Source organism: Bubalus kerabau, chromosome 7 (genome assembly GCF_029407905.1).
Source record: "Bubalus kerabau isolate K-KA32 ecotype Philippines breed swamp buffalo chromosome 7, PCC_UOA_SB_1v2, whole genome shotgun sequence".
Classification (NCBI taxonomy): domain Eukaryota; kingdom Metazoa; phylum Chordata; class Mammalia; order Artiodactyla; family Bovidae; genus Bubalus; species Bubalus kerabau.
This window is the reverse complement of record NC_073630.1, coordinates 105,287,767-105,303,349: the sequence shown is the minus strand read 5'-3', so window position 1 is coordinate 105,303,349 and position 15,583 is coordinate 105,287,767. Positions and strand designations below refer to the sequence as shown.

Here is a 15,583-nt window from a genome sequence, read left to right as displayed (position 1 = left end):
TTTACACAAATATTTGACTTTGGGCAAATTACTTACCCTCTCTTTGACTCAGTTTGCTACTTGTAAATTGTGACTAAAAAGAATATCTATTACATAGGGTTATCATTAAGATTACATGAGATGATGCATGTAACATATTTAGCATAGTTTTGGGCACATAGGATAAGCACTCAGTTCAGTTCAGTTCAGTCACTCAGTCGTGTCTGACTCTTTGCAATCCCATGAATTGCAGCATGCCAGGCTTCCCTGTCCATCACCAGCTCCCGAAGCCTGCTCAAACTCATGTCCATTGAGTTGGTGATGCCATTCAAACATCTCATCTTCTGTTGTCCCCTTCTCCTCCCAACTTCAGTCTTTCACAACTTCAGTCTTTTCCATTGAGTTGGTTCTTTGCATCAAGAGGACAAGGTATTGGATATTCAGCTTCAGCATCAGTCCTTCCAATGAATATTCAGGACTGATTTCCTTTAGGATGGACTGGTTGGATCTCCTTGCAGTCCAAGGGATTCTCAATAGTCTTCTCCAACACCACAATTCAAAAGCATCAATTCTTCAGTGCTCAGCTTTCTTTATAGTCCAACTCTCACATCCATACATGACCACTGGAATAACTGTAGATTTGATTAGACGAACCTGTGTTGGTAAAGTAATGTCTCTGCTTTTTAATATGCTGTCTAGGGGTCATAACTTTTCTTCCAAGGAGCAAGCGTCTTTTAATTTCATGGCTGCAGTCACCATCTGCAGTGATTTAGGAGCCCCCCCCCAAAATAAAGTCTGCCACTGTTTCTACTGTTTCCCCACCTATTTGCCATGAAGTGATGGGACCAGATGCCATGATCTTAGTTTTCTGAATGTTGAGTTTTAAGCCAACTTCTTCACTCTTCTCTTTCACTTTCCTCAAGAGGCTCTTTAGTTCTTCTTCATTTTCTGCCATAAGGGTGGTGTCATCTGTGTATTTGAGATTATTGATATTTCTCCAGGCAATCTTGATACCAGCTTGTGCTTCCTCCAGCCTGGCATCTCTCATGATGTACTCTGCATATAAGTTAAATAAGCAAGGTGACAATATACAGCCTTGACCCACTCCTTCCCTATTTGGAACCATTCTGTTGTTCCATGTCTGGTTCTAACTGTTGCTTCTTAACCTGCATACAGATTTCTCAGGAGACAAGTCAGCTGGTCTGGTATTCCCGTCTCTTGAAGAATTTTCCACAGTTTATTGTGATCCACACAGTCAAAGGCTTTGGCATAGTCAATAAAGCCAAAGTAGATGTTATTCTGGAACTCTTGCTTTTTTGATGATCCAACGGATGTTGGCAATTTGATCTCTGGTTCCTCTGTCTTTGGTAAATCCAGCTTGAACATCTGAAAGTTCACGGTTCACATAGTGTTGTACTGTTGAAGCCTGACTTGGAGAATTTTGAGCATTACTTTGCTACCATGTGAGAAGAGTGCAATTGTGCAGTAGTTTGAGTATTCTTTGGAATTGTCTTTCTTTGGGATTGGAATGAAAACTGACCTTTTCCAGTCCCGTGGCCACTGCTGAGTTTTCCAAATTTGCTGACATATTGAGTGCAGCACTTTCACAGCATCATCTTTTAGGATTTGAAATAGCTCAATTGGAATTCCATCACCTCCACTAGCTTTGTTTGTAGTGATGCTTCCTAAGGCCCACTTGACTTTGCATTCCAGGATATCTGGCTCTAGGTGAGTGATCACACCATCGTGGTTATCTTGGTCGTGAAGATCTTTTTTGTATAGTTCTTCTGTGTATTCTTGCCACCTCTTCTTAATATCTTCTGCTTCTGTTAGGTCCATACCATTTCTGTCCTTTATTGTGCCTATCTTTGCATGAAATATTCCCTTGGTATCTCTAATTTTCTTGAAGAGATCTCTAGTCTTTCCCATTTTATTGTTTTCCTCTATTTCTTTGCATTGATTGCTGAGAAAGCCTTTATTATATCTCGGTGCTCTTCTTTGGAACTCTGCATTCAAATGCGTATATCTTTCCTTTTCTCCCTTGCCTTTGGCTTCTCTTCTTTCCATCTATTTGTAAGGCCTCCTCAGACAACCATTTTGCCTGTTTGCATTTCTTTTCTTTGGGGATGGTCTTGATCCCTGTCCCCTGTACAATGTCACAAACCTCTGTCCATAGTTCTTTAGGCACTCTATCAGATCTAACCCCTTAAATCTAATTGTCACTTCCACTGTATAATTGTTAGGGATTTGATATAGGTCATACCCCAATGGTCTAGTGGTTTTCCCTACTTTCTTCAATTTAAGTGTGAATTTGGCAATAAGGAGTTCATGATCTGAGCCACAAGTCAGCTCCTGATCCTGTTTTTGCTGACTGTATAGAGCTTCTCAATCTTTGGCTGCAAAGAATATAATCAATTCTTTTCAGTGTTGGCCATCTAGTGATGTCTATGTGTCTCTACAGGTCTTCTCTTGTGTTGTTAGAAGAGGGTGTTTTCTGTGATCAGTGAGTTCTCTTGGCAGAACTCTATTAGCCTTTGCCCTGCTTCATTCTGTACTCCAAGGCCTAATTTACCTGTTACTCCAGGTGTTTCTTGACTTCCTACTTTTGCATTCCAGTCCCCTATAATGAAAAGGACATGTTTTTTTGGTGTTAATTTTAAAAGGTCTTGTAGGTCTTCATAGAACCATTCAACTTCAGCTTCTTCAGCGTTACTGCTTGGGGCATAGACTTGGGTTACAGTGATATTGAATGGTTTGCCTTGGAAATGAACAAAGATCATTCTTGCCAGAGTCCAACTCCAGCAGCCAGGGATTCAACCTGAAAAGATGAACGGTGTCAGCGAGAGAAATGAGGTAGCCTCTCAGTTTTCTTGGACTGCCTGTTTATTTCAAGTTTAAGATTCTCCTATACTTTTACAAAAACATTAGGCCAGAGGTTTGACATTTTCAGTTCGCCCTCTCCCAGATTTATTATCTCCATAAATCATTGTTGCTCTTCAGAGTTCCTGCTTCAGTGATTCTCTCGGAATCAGCCTTATCATCTATTATTTACCTCCTCTAATGTGTCCTATAGTTAACTTGTGATTTCATTGTAACTCATGCTACATTCCTCAGTTTACTACTTATCTTCCTAAATCCTGTTTGATGTTTCCTAACATCCTGCCTCACTATCTCTTAAAAAGGCTTCTAGCTATAGTATCTCTAAAAATTCCTAACTTCTATAAGCTATAGTAAAATATGCTAACTTTACAACATTCCTTAAATCTTTAACTTCTAACTGTTTTAATTATTTCTAAGCCCTAAATTCAGTAAACTCCTTTGCCATAAACATTGTCCTCACAAATAGGCTTCAAATAGCAATCCCTCCCATGGCCTCAAGCTATGGCCTATGTTCTCATCCTGGAGCACTCTTTTGTAAAAGTCCTTGAACAAATGTCAATGATTAACTTTATGAATTATTTTCTGAGCACAGCTGCAGAAGGCTTTGTGCCTTCTCATGCTCCTCTCAAGAGCAATAAGCACCTTAATATTCCTTTTCAGTCAACTCAGCCAAGGAGAGGAAAAGACAAGTCAGAATTACAAGGCCTAACTCCTTTATCCCGGGATCTGGGATCCGTGCCTGCGGAATGAGGAGAGGGGTCTGGGGCTGTGCCTCTATTTTGTCAGTAATGCCTAACGCGGCTCCCGACACATTCTGTCGTTTTTGAGATTGCATCCAAGTACTACATTTCGGCCTCTTGTTGACCATGATGGCTACTCCATTTCTTCTAAGAGATTCCTGCCCACAGTAGTAGATATAATGGTCATCTGAGTTAAATTCACCCATTCCAGTCCATTTCAGTTCACTGATTCCTAAAATGTCAATGTTCATTCTTGACATCTCCTGTTTGACCACTTCCAATTTGCCTTGATTCATGGACCTAACATTCCAGGTTCCTATGCAATATTGCTTTTTACAGTATCAGACTTTGTTTTTATCACCAGTCACATCTACAACTTGGTGCTGTTTTTGCTATGGCTCCATCTCTTCATTCTTTCTGGAGTTATTTCTCCACTGATCTCCAGTAGCATATTGGGCACCTACTGACCTGGGGAGTTCATCTTGCAGTGTCCTATCTTTTTGCCTTTTCATATTGTTCATGGGGTTCCCGAGGTAAAAATGCTGAAGTGGCTTTCCATTCCCTTCTCCAGCGGGCCACGTTTTGTCAGAACTCTCCACCATGACCCATCTGTCTTGGGTGTCCCTACGTGGCATGGCTCATAGTTTCATTGAGCTAGACAAGGCTGTGGTCCTTGTGATCAGTTTGGTTAGTTTACTGTGATTGTGGTTTTCAGTTTGTCTGCCCTCTGATGGAGGAGGATAAGGGGTTAATGGAAGCTTCCTGATGGGAGAGACTGGCTTAGGGGGAAACTGGGTCTTATTCTGATGGGAGGGGCCATGTTTAGTAAATCTTTAATCCAATTTTCTGTTGATGGGCAGGCCTGTGTTCCTTCCCTGTAGTTTGACCTGAGGCCAATCTATGATGGAGGTAATGAAGATAATGGGGACCTTCTTCAAAATGTCCCATGCACACATTACTGTACTCAGTGACTGACCCTGAAACAGGCCACCACCAACCCATGCCTCTGCCGGAGACTTCTGGACACTCATGGTCATGTCTAGGTCAGTTTCTTGTGGGTTCACTGCTCCTTTCTCCTGGGTCCTGGTGCACACAAGGTTCTGTTTGTACCCTCCAAGAGTCTGTTTCCCCCAGTCCTGTGTAAGTTCTGGTGGTTCTATGGTAGGGCTAATGGTGACCTCCTCCAAGAGGGCTTGTACCCTACTCAGGTCTGCTGCACCCAGAGCCCCTGCCCTGTGGAAGGCAACTGCTGACCCTTATCTTCACACGAGACATTCAGACACAGTTCTGGCTTAGTCTCTGTGGGTTGGGTGTGCGTTTTGTGCCCTTCCCAGGTCTGAGCAGCTCAGGTGACTAGGTTCTTGAAGAGCACACTGTCCCAGGTGGACCGTGTGTCTTAATCACCTCCCTGGTCCAGGCCGCGCAGTTTCCTGGGTGCGTCATGAGAGCACCATCTCAGGTGCACTGTATGTCTCTTCTAGAAAGCTGATCTCAGACTGTGACCCTCCTGGCAGATGTCAACCATCCAGGACCTCAGGAAGACCTGGTTAGCAGCTGGGAGCCTGCTCACAGTGTGGTGGAAGGTGCCATCTCTGTGGCTGAGATTGCAGCAGCCTGTTGCCTTCTGGCCCTGGATGTAGGAAGCCTGCCTCTCTGCCTCCAGGCGGGGAGGGGCCGGTATGCTGCTCTCCTTTGGTATTTGCTCAATCCTTTGTTCTGTGAGAGGGTTAGAGCCTATCAAGGGAAAGTTCTCTTTCTACAATTAGGTGTGTATTCTTTCTGCGATTAGGTGTGGTTTTTTTTTTTTTTTTTTTTTGGTTTGTTTGTTTTATGTTGCCTTCTGAGATTCGAAAACTCCCCACAGACCCGCCTGTGAGAGGGCTTCCTACGTGTAGAAGCTTCTTCACCACTCCCTCTGCAGGACAGGTCTCCATCCCTAACTCTTTTGTCTCCCTTTTTGTCTTTTATATTTTGTCCTACTTCCCACTACATTTTAATTTTAACTGACGTGTATTGTTATAGTAGCATGTGCTTTCTTCTTACACTTCCATAGCCTCATTTTAAAGCACAACTTATTCTTTCATTTAATTTATACAGTCTCTTAATTTTCTGGTTTCATCTAATCTGATAGTTGACCCAAATCACAATTTTGAGTCAGAACACAAGAGGTTTGATGTAGCTCTCTATCCTAGGTCAGCCCAGTCCAGTCAGCTGTGATGGCAGGGTTGGCCCAAAAAGGTGCAGAATATGGCTACTTAGGCAGTAGGAGCTATGGACCTAAGGACCAGCATGGGTAGTTTAGTAACACATATGCTATTAGACACAGCTACAAATACTCATGTGTATGTGCTGCTTGTTTTTAAATAATTGCCTGGATAAAATATATAATATCAATTAAACCATTTTATTGATGGAAATTATGATTATTTAATGATGTAAAATATATTTATACAATTGGTTTATGTAAGAAAGATTGTGTTTTTCTCCACATTTGGGAATACTTAATCCATTTGATTTTTAAAGTATTTCAAAACTGATATAATATTATTATTAATAGAGGTTGAGACTTATTTGGGAATGTTTTTATATTTATTTATGCAACTAATTCATTGACATACAGATTTTAACAAATAAAAAGCATAATTGAAAAGAGATTAAATGTGGCTTAAGATAAAGAGGGTGTGAATATTTTAGATTTGTTTTGCCAATTCAGGCTAATGTTGTTGTCTTTAACTGTTGTGTCTTTGATAAAATACATTTTTATGGCAATTTTATTCTGTTTGTACTTTGCAGCTGAATATTTCCATGTATTTGTAGCTTAGGGTAACAGTTCTTAGTACCAGGACTATCTACTTTAATTTGAATTAAAATTATCTCAAGACAAGTAAAGAAGATCTTCTCTTGTACTTTTCTAGTTCTATTCATCTGGATAACATATTATTGGATTTAATTATCCAGTCCAGATATCTATATATGAAAAAAAAAAAAAACACAGTAGAAGTCTTCAACTCAGGATGTTATGAGAATGATGATAAAATTTGTTGAGAATGTCAAACCAATTTTCCTAATGAGATCAACATATAATTGAATATAGAGAAGTAAATAGATTCTGGCAGTTATCTCCACTTCCTCCCCATTAAGGAGCTAGTGATAATATTTAACCATTGACTGAGAAAGTCCTTGTATTGGACCTAATTGTAACTTTCCTGGGTACCATGTAGTTTTTTTTTTTTTTTTTTTTTTCTGTACAGTTTCTACCCTGCAAAGATATCTTTTTTGCTCTTGCTAGTTTAAGCAGAAGAATTCGGTAAAAGGGCATTGGGTGGTTTATCTTCTGGATGACTGGAGGACCAGTCAAGAACCAAGGGTGATGAGCAGAGGTGAAAAGCCAAAGAAAGGGATGTTTCTGGACTCTGGTGCTTCTGAACACCTGCTACCACTGCCCTCTCTCATTTCCAATACTGCCCAGCAATAATCTCCATCTGATGCATAGCTCTGAATTACTTCCTTAAGATGACTGTCCGTAGATCACTGACCACATTCCGTCTTACAGGAGGCAGGCAAAAGAAATATTTTTCCCCTTTCCACTTTAGTAGGAAAAAGTTGGACCCATTTTCTACTCCAGGGATCTCCCAGACCCAGGGATTGAACCTATATCTCCTACATTATAGGGAGATTCTTTTCCACTGAACCACTAGGGAAACCCCAAAGTTTGTATTGGATTGGCCAAGAAGTTCCATCGGGTTTTTCTGTAACACAGAAAAACTTTTTGGCCAACCTGGTAGATATGCATAAGTGAACAGAACAACATGCATGTCAGGTTTTTACTCAGTTTTTTCGAATGGGCGTGATTAAGGCAAGCTTTGAAGTGTCTCCCATTGAGTTACTTACAAGGACAGACTCATGCAGTTGACTTTGGAGTGATATATTATGCACTAAGAAGTCATTTTAATAAATCATTTTGGCTAAATTTCTCTACCAAGTTTTTTTTACCCTGTCTTTTCAACTTTGGTTTATGAAATAGTTTAGATTAAATGACTGTCTACAAAGTCTTTAAATTTATCTGAAATAAATGCAAATTCTTTGTGCAATAATAGTATCTCATTATCCATATAGCAATAGATTATCAAGAATGTTCTAGACCTTTCCTTGGAGTGTGAACCCTGACTCTTGCAGGCAGTTGGCATCTCCCTGTCCCCTTTTCCTCAGTGGTCTCTATCCTAGCAGAGCTAGCCAAGGTCTGCTTTTAAGTCAAGGAAAGAGAGAACTTTCTTAAACATGTTCAATTGAGAGGAAAGTGGTACAAAATGCTAATCCTTAGGCATATCATATTGTTCTTTCACAAGTACCTTATGTTGTCAGATAATTAAGATACAACTGAATCTATGACCATATTCAAAGGTTATAGAGAGCCTGGAGATTAAGACAGAAATAAATTAGGTAAAATAAACAAAAAGAGACATATTTGCCTTGATCCAAACATTAGAATCCTAGATAGAAATGCCATAACAAATACAATATACTAGGCTGAAAATGTCACTTCAGTCGTGTCTGACTCTGTGCGACCCCATAGACGGCAGCCCACCAGGCTTCCCCATCCCTGGGATTCTCCAGGCAGGAACACTGGAGTGGGTTGCCATTCCCTTCTCCAATGCATGAAAGTGAAAAGTCAAAGTAAAATCACTCAGTCATGTCCGACTCTCAGCGACCTCATGGACTGCAGCCCACCAGGCTCCTCTGTCCATGGGATTTTCCAGGCAAGAGTACTGGAGTGGGGAAAATGTCACTAGAAGAAACATTAACTACTGTTTTTTATTCAGAAGTAATTGTAAAATTTTGAACTTGCTTTTCTAACTTTAAACTCAAATGGAGTTTAATACATATACATACATTTGCTTCTAAATACTAACCAGTTAATTATATGATCAATGTATATAAAAGAAGAAAATAAAATATTCCTCTGTCACTTTTCATATGTTAAGACTAAACAGAACTTAAGGAGGATTCATGGCACCACTGCCTTTTCTTTCCTGACTCCACCCATCCATTTATCAAAATGTTATTACTTTCAGAAAGAGAGTGGATATAATTCATGATTCATATCTTTTTCTGAGATCATATTACTCCTATAATGATCTTATATTTTTCCACATTACCCATTGTTCAATTAAAAAACATATAGGTTCAAACTGTTAGTATCTTGTGAAACTTGAATTTTTGTTTTTGTTCTTTTTATTTAACTGTGGATGAAACATTTGACTTGAGTAGCTCTTATAAGTGTGGCTTCCCAGGTGGTGCTGGTGGTAAAGAATCCGCCTGCCAAAACAGGAGACTCAAGAGATGCAGGTTCTATCCCAGGGTCTGGAAGATCCCCTACAGTAGGAAATGGCAACCCACTCAAGTTTTCTTTTCTGGAAAATGCCATGGACAGAGGAGTCGGGCCGACTATTGCCCCTGTCCATGGGGCCACAGACAGCTGGACACGACTAAGCACACACAAAGCTCTTGCAAGTGTTGGCTAAATACAGGTCAGCTTTCTAATGGTGTTTTTTTGAACTTTATTTTTTGTTGTTGTGACATTTCAACTAATCATGAAATATCATAGATGAAATTAAAGCAAAATAAATGTGTATGACATAACATTTTATTTTGTCATGAGTCATATTAAAATACCTTTTTGTTTGATTCAGTTCAGTTCAGTTCAGTCGCTCAGTCGTGTCCGACTCATTGCAACCCCATGAACCACAGCACGCCAGGCCTCTCTGTCCATTGCCAACTCCCACAGTTCACCCAAACCCATGTCCATTGAGTTGGTGATGCCATCCAACCATCTCATCCTCTGTCGTCCCCTTCTCCTCCTGCCTTCAATCTTTCCCAGCATCAGGGTCTTTTCAAATGAGTCAGCTCTTCACATCAGGTGGCCAAAGTACTGGAGTTTCAGCTTCAATATCAGTCCTTCCAATGAATACCCAGGACTGATTTCCTTTAGGATCGACCGGTTGGATCTCCTTGCAGTCCAAGGGACTCTCACGAGTCTTCTCCAACATCACAGTTCAAAAGCATCAATTCTTCTGCGCTCAGCTTTCTTTATAGTCCAACTCTCACATCCATACATGACCACTGGGAAAACCATAGACTTGACTAGATGGACTTTTGTTGACAAAGTAATGTCTCTGCTTTTGAATATGGTGTCTAGGTTGGTCATAACTTTCCTTTCAAGGAGTAAGCATCTTTTAATTTCATGGCTGCAGTCACCATCTGCAGTGGTTTTGGAGCCCAGAAAAATAAAGTCAGCCACTGTTTCCACTGCTTCCTCATCTATTTGCCATGAAGTGATGATTACACCTTTTTAAAACAAGTAGTTTGTTGGCATTTATGTAGTGTACATTTTAAAATAGTTTTTTTCTGAGCAACTTAGAATATCACAATTTATTTAGGTTGGCTAGAGATAAGATTTCTAAACATAAGCTTTGCAGAAGTATGTGCAGGTTTATGCTGTTAGGTTAGGAGATACACTGTTGTTCATTATGTATTTCTGAAAAAATATTTAAACAATTAATTATTGTAAAAAGCATTTAGCAGAGAACTCTGCCTGTAGATGATTTTCAGTAGATGTTTTTTGCCTTCTCCTAACTTCATTTCATAATCTATGGGTTACACTGCTGCTGCTGCTGCTAAGTCGCTTCAGTTGTGTCCAACTCTGTGCGACCCCATAGACGGCAGCCCACCAGGCTTCCCCGTCCCTGGGATTCTCCAGGCAGGAACACTGGAGTGGGTTGCCATTTCCTCCTCCAATGCATGAAAGTGAAAAGTGAAAGTGAAGTCGCTCAGTCGTGTCCGACTCTTAGCGACCCCATGGACTGCAGCCTAGCAGGCTTCTCTGTCCATGGGATTTTCCAGACAAGAGTGCTGGAGTGGGTTGCCATTGCCTTCTCTGATGGGTTACACTAGCAGGTAATTAAAACAATTTGAATGCAAGAAAATAAATATTCTACATAAAGAATATAAAATATTTTTCCTATGAAATAATTATCTAAAGAGAAAAATCTTCAAATTGTCTCCTAATTTAATTATTATTGAAGAAAATACTTTTTTTCTAAAAGGTTAAGTATTACGTGGTTAAACCTGCTACAATTTTTGTAATAACCACAAGACAATATTACTGTATATTACTACTTTTCCTAAAATTACAGACATATTATTGTTATACCTGGAGGAGGAAATAGCAATCTACTCCAGGAGTCTTGCCTGAAAAATCCCATGGACCGAGGAGCCTGACGGGCTACAGTCATGGGGTTGCAAGAGTCAGGCACAACTGAATGACTAAGCACACACATTATTCTTATAAGAAACATACTTTTAAAATATCCACTTTAAAAAATTAATTTAAAAGAATAAATTGAGGGAACATTTGACCTCATGTGAATTTATGATTTATTCTGCTGGAATAAATGGGTTGTCATACGAGTTTGTGTTGGTCATATCCCAAGTATCCTCCTTTTCTTTCTTTAATATAAAGAAATATGTTACTAAGTGAAATGAATAGCTGTTTACATTTTTGAGTCCTTAAATTTGTGCTTTATATTTTAAAATAATTTTCATTGGACTATCAGTCAGTTCAGTTGCTCAGTCATGTCCGACTCTTTGTGATCCCAAGGACTGCAGCATACCAGGCTTCCCTGTCCATCACCAACTCCTGAAGCTTGCTCAAACTCATGTCCATCGAGTTGGTGATGCCATCTAACCATCTCATCCTCTTTCGTCCCCTTCTCCTGCCTTCAGTCTTGCCCGGCATCAGGGTCTTTTCCAATGAGTCAGTTCTTCGCATCAGGTAGCCAAAGTATAAGTAAGTGAAGTCGCTCAGTCGTGTCCGACTCTTTGTGACCCCATGGACTGTAGCCTACCAGGCTCCTCTGTCCATGGGATTTTCCAGGCAATAGTACTGGAGTGGATTGCCATTTCCTTCTCCAGCGGATCTTCCCGACCCAGGGATCAAACCCAGGTCTCCTGCATTGTAGACAGACGCTTTACCGTCTGAGCCACCAGGGAAGTCAAAGTATAGTTGCAGTATAGTTGCTTTAAAATATTGTGTTTTTACTGTACTGCAAAGTAAATCAGCTATAGGTATACATGTATTCCATCCTTTTTGGATTTCTTTCCCATTTAGGTCACCACCGTGCATTAAGTAGAGTTCCCTGTGCTACACAGTACTTCTCATTAGTTATTTATTTTGTGCATAGTATCAAAAGTGTATATCTGTCAGTCTGAATCTCCCAATTCCTCTCACCACCTTGGTATCCATATATTTGTTCTCTACGTCTGTGTCTGCATCATTTTTCTAGATTCCACGTATGTGCTTCCCAGGTGGCCCATGCAGGAGACATAAGAGAAGTGGGTTCAATCCCTGGGTTGGGAAGATCCCCTGGAGAAGGAAATGGCAACCCACCCCAGTATTCTTGCTTAGGGAATCCCATGGACAAAGACGTCTAGTGGGCTAAGGTCCATAGGCTCTCAAAGAGTCGGACACTCCTGGAGCAACTTAGTATATGATATTTATTTTTCTCTTTCTGACTTCACTCTGTTTGATGCTAAGTCTATCTGCACGGTGCTTTACTTTAGAATTTAAAAAGATTTGGCTGTGCCAAATAGGATGTGTGCTGATTGTGCCTGCAGCAAGAGGCTAGTCGGAGGAATCTGTCCTGCAAACCCGAGGTGGAAAGAGGGCGTGAAGAAGACAAAGAACATGGCTTTAGTTTTGCGCGCGTGCGCGTGTGTGTGTGTGTGTGAAGTAGAGCAGTAGAAAGAAGAAGCTGGCGGGGGCAGAGGGATGTATGGATAAAAAGAAAGGGTGGTAAGCCTTATCTCTGGGGCTTTGTGTGACGATAAATAAATATGTTCCTACTAGGAGAGCTGGCTTGAAGCCCTGGGAAGAAACTGCTTCCTCTGTACTAATCTCTGCTTCAGAGTTTATGGTTAATTATTTTTACAAATCATTTCCCTCTTGCCCTCTTCACTCCAATTCAGTTGCTAAGTGACTGGAAGATAAAGTGACCTCTGAATTTTTTCTTCTCATTACATTGTTAGATTTTTTTCCGCATCACTTAAGGGATGGATTTGTTCGTTGTAAGTTCAACACCTCTCAAAGATTCAAGCTGACATTTCACCTAATTAATAGCCCCTGTTGGCCTAGTTATTCTGGGGATGCATAATTAAGGCAATAATGCTACTTGTTCAGTGGAATTGGATTTTATTTTGCCTTTTAAATGGATTGCCCAAAGGTTTATTGCTTTTTCTGGCTTAAAGCATATTATTATGCCCATCTGTGTTAAAATAAACATCCTTAGAAAACTCCATCCTTAGAAAAATTTTTAAAAAGTACTCTAATATAGAAAATTTTGAACTCTGAGGATTAAAAAAAAACCCTATATATATATGTACCGTATTTTAATTTAATGGGAATTCATTAAAGGCACTAATTTTTACCTTTTATCTTTGAATTGTTCACTTTTGTACTTGGAGTCCTCTCTGTAGCACCTGACAGAGTGGATACTGGATATATACATATATTGTTCATTGACTTCATTTGCTAAGAATTCAAATTTTCCTTTTAAAGTGAAGTTAGTATAAAAATGGTTATACATTTCATAAGTAATTCTGACTAAAAATAAAAATAAAACTACAAACATTTTGTCTATTTTTACTGTTTGGGACTTGTAATCTGTATGTCTTATCCTCTGTGATGTGAAATGTTATTTACTTATCTAATCAAATGTATATATAAAGATACATAGATAACTCTTACTATATAAAAAACATTCTGCTCCATGCTTTACAAATATTGTTAATGTAGAATCACTAAGGAAAAAAAATCATCTTTTCCCTTATCTGGGGCTTCCCTGGTGGCTCAGAAGGTAAGGAATCTGCCTGCAATGCAGGATTCAATCCCTGGGTCGGGAAGATGCCTTGGAGAAGGGAAAGGCTACCCACTCCAGTGTTCTTGCCTGGAGGATTCCATGGACAGAGGAGCCTGGCAGGCTGCAGTCCATGGCATTTCAAAAAGTCAGACACAACTTTCTTTTCCCTTTACCTCGGGTAACTATTTAGAAAAAAAGACCACATGTAATTCACATGTGTACACACACACAAACCTACAAATGACTATGGGTGAATGGAGCATGCAGATGTCAGATGGTGAGTTTTCTGTGAATATGATCATGTCTGTGGTGGTGGGAGATACACAGAGTTTCTTGTAGTAACAGAGGAGCCGAGCCTTATACTTCTTGATATTTAGATGGAAAATGTCATGACAAAAAAGATATAACCAGGCAAAAAAATAGTAGTTTAGATCTTACACCTAGACAAAATAAGTTTTGTGATAATGAGATCTGAAATGGAGGTATCTGTTAAACCCACTAGAAGCAATTCAAGAAACATTTTATTAGATTTATAAATTATAAGGATGATGAAAAATCTTGTTTCTCTGTGTTAATGTAATTGTATACGGGATATTCTAGAAAAATAAGTAAAACACTTGTGTCTGGATGCAAGCCCCATATACATGAATTTTAGGAGCATTTAGAAGAGGGAAAAAAATCAGTTGGTCAGAGGCTATTTTTGTTGTTGTTTAGCCGGGCCCAACTCTTTTGCGGCCTAATGGGCTTTAGCCCGCCAGGTTCCTCCATCCACGGAATTCTCCAGGCAAGAATACTGGAGGGGGTTGCCATTTCCTTCTCCAGGGGCTCTTCCCCACCCAGGGATCAAACCTACATCTCCTGCATTGGCAGGTGTGTTGTTTACCATTGAGCCATCTCAGAAGCCTCAGAGGCCATCACTGGTATATTTAAAATGTTTGCCAGCCAACATTTTGAGGAATCTTAACCTGTGTTTACTGCATAGCATTTGGGACATTTGGATTAGAGTCCTTATTGCCTCACTGATGACGTATATGAATTTGGAAGATTTACTAACTGTTTACCATTAGGCCTCAAGTTTCTCATCTGTGAAAAGAAGTTGCTTAGATGTTTGCTGTGTTTTATTTCGCTTCAAAAGCTTTGCATCTGTTATTTTACCATATCCTGTAATAACATTTTTCCTTATTAAAAAGAGGTAGTCTTCATTGTAGAAACTGGAAAATACATAAAAGCACAAAGCACATTTCTAGCTCTGTAAAATTATATTCATATCTATCCATATCCATTTAGTTTTTAAAAGATTGAAGTTGTTGCTGTTTAGTCACCAAATAGTGTCTGACTTTCTGCGACCCCATGGACTGTAGCTCACCAGGTTCCTCTGTTCATGGGATTTCTGAGGCAGGATTACTGGAGTGGGTTGCCTTTTCCTCCTACAGGGGATCTTCCCCACCCAGGAACTGAACCTTTGTCTCCAGCATTGGCAGGAGTATTATTTACCACTGGTCCACCAGGGATGCCCAAAAGACTGAGGACGTATTGTAATATATTTCTGTTATGTTTTTCCACTTTATGATATATTGTCAACATTCATCCATCTTATAATTTATAAATGCTTAAATGGAATTATGATATATGGTTTTACAGTAATTATTAACCCATTTTACTGAACACTTTATTTTGCAATTATTTTACTATATATAGTGCTGTGGTGAACATTCTTAGATGTTTGTAAGATATTTGATTATATCTTTAGCACAAATTCTTAGGTACAGAATTACTTGTCTTAAATGCATTTTTAAGCAATTGAATACCTGTTGTCAACTACCCCCTTAGTGAATGGATATTTATTTGCAACACCTATTGATTCACTCAACAAGTATTTATTTAGTGTGTATTTTATATTGGGTAAACATGAGTGAAGTATTGAGAAAAATGAATATTTGGGGGGAGGAGAGCAGGGTACGTCTGTTTCTCTGCATTTAATATTGTTTCATCAAAAAAAAAAAATTCCTCAATTTGGTGAGTAAAGAGTGAAAAGTGAAAGTGTTAGTCACTCAGTTTCTGTCTGACTTT

At 39.5% G+C, this 15,583-nt stretch overlaps 1 protein-coding gene across 20 annotated transcripts in view; it reads left to right on the top strand.

Moving 5' to 3' along the window:
- The window catches only part of MAPK10 (mitogen-activated protein kinase 10), a 374,268-nt gene that overhangs the window by 156,558 nt on the left and 202,127 nt on the right, over window positions 1-15,583 (top strand). Inside the window, exons 3-4 of one of the 20 annotated variants that reach the window (XM_055589020.1) lie at window positions 4,481-4,642; window positions 5,081-5,276. The exons of 18 other annotated variants lie outside the window; for them this stretch is intronic. The gene's annotated coding sequence lies outside the window, so the exon portion shown is untranslated. Of the gene's footprint in view, window positions 1-4,459; window positions 4,643-5,080; window positions 5,277-15,583 lie in introns of all 20 variants that reach the window. One more of the 20 variants, XM_055589019.1, reaches the window with a different exon arrangement.